We start from the raw sequence: 6,062 nt of genomic DNA, 5'->3' as shown, positions 1-6,062 counted from the left end.
CCATTGAATTAGAAAATTCCATGCTAAAAACTGTCGGCAAACCAGTTTGGGACTCCATTGAATAAGAAAATTCCATGCTAGAGAACTGTGGGTAAACCACTTTAGGACTCCATCGAATTAGAAAATTCCATGCCAGAGAATTGTGGGTAAACCACTTTAGGACTGCATCGAATTAGAAAATTCCATGCTAGAGAACTGTGGGTAAACCACTTTAGGACTGCATCAAATTATACAATTCCAGGCTAGAAAACTGTTGGTAAATCACTTTGGGGCTCCATCGAATTAGAAAATTCCACGGTTGAGAACCGTGGGTAAACCACTTTAGGAGTCTATCGAATTAGAAAATTCCGCACTTGAGAACTGTCGACAAAAATATTGTAGAAACGAACTGAATAAGAAAATCCCAGTTACGAACTTTTGGTAGACCACCTTAGGACAGAATTGAATCGGAAAATTCCAGACTAGGAACCGTGGTAAACCAATTTAGAAGTGAATTGAATAAAATATCGCACTCTTTAGAATTGTCGAGAAAGCACATTAGGACTGAACTGAATAGGAAAATTCAATACCTGAGAACTGTTGACAGAGCACATCAGAGCTGGACTGAATAAGAATATCCCACACTTGAGAACTGTCTACAAAACACTATATAATTGAACTGAATAAGCAAATCCTACACTTGAGAACTGCTGACAAAACGCTGTAGTATTTAGCTGAATAAGAAAATACCACACTGGAGGACTGTTGACAAATCATTGTAGAACTGAATTTAATAAGGAAATAGACCACTGTAAAACTGAACTGAATAAAAAGATTAAGGATACTGCACCCATGAACTGATTCCTGGTTCTTGTCGACAGCATTCAAACCAAATCTGGAATCCTCCTCGCCACATAACCAGAGTCTCGTGAACAGCGAAGCTCGGGCGGCCTGCTCTGGTCGAGAGTAATTGCCAGCGGGCGGCAGCGGGACCAACGACATTGACTGATGATTGATCTACTGATAGAGTAAATTGGACTCCAATGGACATGACGCTGCCTTATGAGTTCAATTATTCATGTTGATGCTAATGACGCCGACGGGAATACGGGAGCTTCATCAAGGAGTCGCCCGCGAGGCTCAGAATAATTGGGATGCATTGTAAATAACAGATAAGGGTTCGTGGTGACGTTTCTTTGGTTCTCCGGGCAAATAATGGCCGATGTGATTTGGACTGATTTTGTTTGATAAGATTTCTCTCGTAATCTGGGATCTTTTTTTTTCTTTAGGATATTGACTATTTTTCTCTATCGTTTTTATATGAGAATATCATAGAACTCAGAATTTACTATCAACCGCATTACAAGTCATAAGTAAGGATTTTTCAAGATGGAAAGATTGTGAAAGAAATGTATAATGATTATTTTAGATTTTCTCCCTTTTTATGAATATGCCCACAACAAAGGCGGCACATTTCATGCCCTTAATTCGTCGATGCTTAAAAGGAAAAGGAGATACAAATTAAAAGAATAACACATAATCGGGAAACATATTTTTCCTTTCATCTTCATTTAGAATTAATGTAGGAAAAGTTTATCCGGAGGATAATGCGTTGGTGTCAACTAGGAAGAATTGAGGGAATCTTTCAGTGGCTAGAATAGTACCTGTAGAATAAAAAGGAACGCCAGGAACGGAGAGAGAGAGAGAAGAGAGAGAGAGAGAGAGAGAGAGAGAGAGAGAGAGAGAGGTTTATGCACTTCTGTGTGGAAGGTCAGAGGTATTTTTTTTCTGAGTCAGGCGTTGTAGTCTAAACCAAAAGGAAAGAGTTGTGCCTACATTTTGGACTACGTCAGTACTTTCAAGATGGTAGAAGCATAAGTAATATTCTTTTAGTTCGAGGTGAGATGGTCATGTGATCCAGTATATATACAGTATTTATATATATATATATATATATATATATATATATATATATATATATATATATATATATATATATATATATATGTATGTATGTATGTATGTGTATGTATGTATATATGTATAGATAGATAGATAGATAGATAGATAGATAGATATTTACATATCCACAAACATTAAGCTAAGATCATCGTTTAATATCCAGTTCGCGCTACCTCGGAAATAATACCGAGGAGGAATTATAATTTATAAGTGGTAGTCGCTTTGTAGATTCGAACCACCGACAGAAACTACCCGAGACTTGTTGACGATTTCTCTTACTACTGCATTGTCAAGAGACGTAGAAGTTGAAACCGATTCTGCTGTACATATGCTCATCGAATGCAGGTATTTGTAACTATCGTCGGCATCAACCCACCCCCACCATGACAGCCGACTTGTACGTTTGAAACACGTAGCTATTTTTGAATTTTATGACATCACAGTAAAATTTTTTTCGTATTCACTAACATTAAGCTACAAATGTCTTTTAATGTCTCTGCCTAGGTGGGGTTGGGTTGATTCTGATACCAAGTACAAATATATGAATTCAGTGGACATGCATGGAGGATTCATACCTCTTTTGGCAGTCCAGTGGTAAGAGAGCTCGCCACTGAAGTCTGAGGTGACTTCTGTCGGTGGTTCGAATCCACAGGTGACTGTCAATTATGATTCCCCTTTTGTATTGCTTGCGAGCTAGAGCGAATTGGATATCAAACATTTTTAGCTCAGCGTCTTTGAATACAAAAAAGGTCATAAAAATTTGGTGTGATAAAAATTCACACCAAATTCACACACACACACACACATATATTCATTTATTTATTTATATTCATTTATTTATTTATTTAAATATACTATATATATATATATATATATATATATATATATATATTATATGTGTATATTTATATATATATACATATAAATTCGGAAGATTCATATCTTTAACGACGCATACAATAGTGTAGGATGTTCATAAAAATGAAACAAAAGGAAAGCCGAGGTGTAAAGGTGACTAAAGGTGAGCGTGAAACCGCTCGTCATATAAATACCCTGATTTTCTTTTGTGCCATTTCCACGAGGTCCATTTTTTTTTTATAAATATTTTTACGCCCTCGTACGGACGCATACCTGCTTACGTACATGCATACGAATGTGCATACACTGGAGCAAACACAGTCACGTATGTTTTTTTGTTTTAAATGTAGACAAACTCGTTAACAAGTGTTGGCTGCAGGATGAAACAGTACATCGTTAACTGCCATATTCATATTTAACTGCTGAAACGTAGATTAACTATTTTTAACAGTAAAATCGCACATATATATATAATATATATATATATATGTGTGTGTGTGTGTGTGTGTGTGTATATATGTATATCTACTGTGTATGTGTTTATACTTTCTTCTCTAGAGAAACTCTCTCTCTCTCTCTCTCTCTCTCTCTCTCTCTCTCTCTCTCTCTCTCTGTAAATATATGTCACATCATCCCATCCCTTACGCGTATGTAATTCATATAACTGATTTAATTAACCAAATGAACAGCACTGAAACAGAATTATTTTTAGGTTTATATTCTACCCTAGTAAAATTGTCTGCACTAATTTTATTGAATAATAGAGCATCATTAATATAATTTTCCTTATACCAAAAGAATAATCTTGAACTCAGATGTGGAGAAATACTGCTATCTATCATTAACACGGCTGCTAGAATCATTCGACAGCGAAAAGAAAGATCTGTGCGTTTCAGACTACATGAAGATTCCTTAATTTCAAGTTTAATGCATTTTAATATGAGGCTTCCATTGGCAAATTACTAAACACGAGACTTCCAGAACATATTAGCAGTATATGAATACCATTCTTCTAAGTACCGTAACTGCTGAGTCTGAAATTATTATTATCATTATTATTATTATTATTATTATTATTATTATTATTATTATATTCAGATATCTCGGTTCCTCAATTTCTGTTGAGTGCAAGGATTTAATAATACTGTTCATCAGTCTATATGTTAATGTTGTCATTTTCCTCGAACAACTTCTATCAAAAGTAAGGTTAGTTAGGCATGGTTCCACTGACAGTCTCAATTAGTAAGGTAAATTGCTATCAATATATCCTTTTCATAAGACTGGTCATTCCTATAACTAATGCAACCTGTCAACTTCGAAAACTGACAATGCTCTTTAAATGAGATAGATTCATATTGTCGCCACTGAAATGGTAAGACTTAAACCTGCTATGACGCTTTCAGAGCATTGTTGCGTCTACCCAGATTTTCTGGTCAAGGTTGGGATACCTAAAATACATAAATGTAATAACTAATAAGATGGTTATGATCATTATGATTATCATTATAATGACTGGAAACATCTACAGCCACTTAATTATGAGGCTGCATCTATTGTAAAATGGCTGTGCAATTTTAGCTTAGACTATTAGATTATGATGTTCATCTGTCAAACAGTGGTGTCTTTTTGAATAGAAAGAAGATTTCATACTCTTCTCTTTCTTTGTAACTTTTCATAGTCTGTTCATTATTTAGCAAAGACAGTCACCTCCAAAGCTTATTCTTCTCAGTGCACTTCTGTAAACTGTGCATTTAGAAGTATGTATATTTCTCTTCTGAAAATGACGATCTTTAACTTGCAGATGGTAACTAGAGTTTGAAATCAACCCAAGCTGCAATCAGAGGTTATGATATCTGCTCTTGCGTCTTGTAAGTGTAACGCCAAATTTCTGAAGGCCCCAAATAAGTCCGGACAAACCTTACCTAAATAAAATATGACTGGTAAAGAGGTAAAGCAACATGTAAAGGCCCTAATGTGACGTTTAGTTCCATTGAGGAACCACCGAATTATGACGAAATAAAGATAAGATGTAGAAATGATTCGAACTGCTGCTATTACTACACCTCTGTCCCTGTCTCTAGATCCCTACCCACCGCCCACCCCCAGGCAGAAGCATTGGCAGCTCATAAAGACTAAGAGTTACGAGAATGAGACGGAGGACCCGACAGTTATGGCTGTCGGAAGCTCCCGGGGGTATGAGGCCGAAGACTCTCCGCCGTAAGCCTCTGGGTCCTCGGGTAATGCCTCCTGAAGAAGGCCCCGTAAGATGAAGTTCGATCCCCTGTAATGGAATTGTGAAAATATGCCATATGAGTGCTGTCTCTCGATGTCTGTAACCAGCAGGTATGTGACTTTTCACGCGGGGTTTTACCTTTTCCAGTCTCAAAGCCTCCTTCCTGGGAGAACACCCCCTCCCCTCTCCTTCCCCTCCTCAATCCCTCCCCGAATACATCCCTCCCCCAAAGGAATGACCTCCTTGTTCTAGACACCTTTTCCCTCCTGGGGAAACTCTTCCGGTTTCTTTTTCTCTTTACTTGCTCATTAAAAGATGGACGTAAACCAATTGTTTTGCCTACGTATATGAACAAAAATGATTGATTTATCATGAGCTGGCCATATTTAGATCATACTTCAAAGGCTATTAGTTCTAGAGACAGTTTGAATTGAAGGGTGTTTGCGTAATGGGGGATATTTAATAAACCTTTTACTGATCTTTATTCCATTGTTTTAAGTACTGACCTCCCTGCAGGGGGCTAGTGACGTCAGTGCACCTCACGCGGTGCACTTTAGGCATTACTTACGGTTTTTTGCAGCGTCCCTTCGGCCCCTAGCTGCAACCCCTTCATTCAGTTTACTGTACCTCCGTTCATATGCTCTTTCTCCCATCTTATTTTCCATCCTCTCCTAACCACAATGAATGCCGGCCAAAAATCAGCTAATTTTTCTACAAAGACTAACATATTTTTGAATTTGGTTCTGACATACCAAAAACGGTATGTGAATATAACAAACCCAAAAATGCTGTTAAATGAGACTCAACCAGTTGGTTTAATCCATAGCCAAACAAAGCAACTTTCAGCCAATCAAGCAAGCGAAATAATAGTAATCGATAGGCATAAACAGATCATTTCAGGCTAAGCTCAAACACAATATCCTTGGGCAACAGACGGCTGAATTACAAACGCAGCACTTTGAGACGCACACCGAACGCGTAAACGTACATTTTAGCCTTCGTAAATTGCAGTTTATCGCATATTGATTTA

Source organism: Macrobrachium rosenbergii, chromosome 49 (assembly GCF_040412425.1).
Source record: "Macrobrachium rosenbergii isolate ZJJX-2024 chromosome 49, ASM4041242v1, whole genome shotgun sequence".
In the NCBI taxonomy this organism is placed as follows: domain Eukaryota; kingdom Metazoa; phylum Arthropoda; class Malacostraca; order Decapoda; family Palaemonidae; genus Macrobrachium; species Macrobrachium rosenbergii.
The sequence above is the reverse complement of the archived record's forward strand: the minus strand, read 5'-3'. Positions refer to the sequence as shown.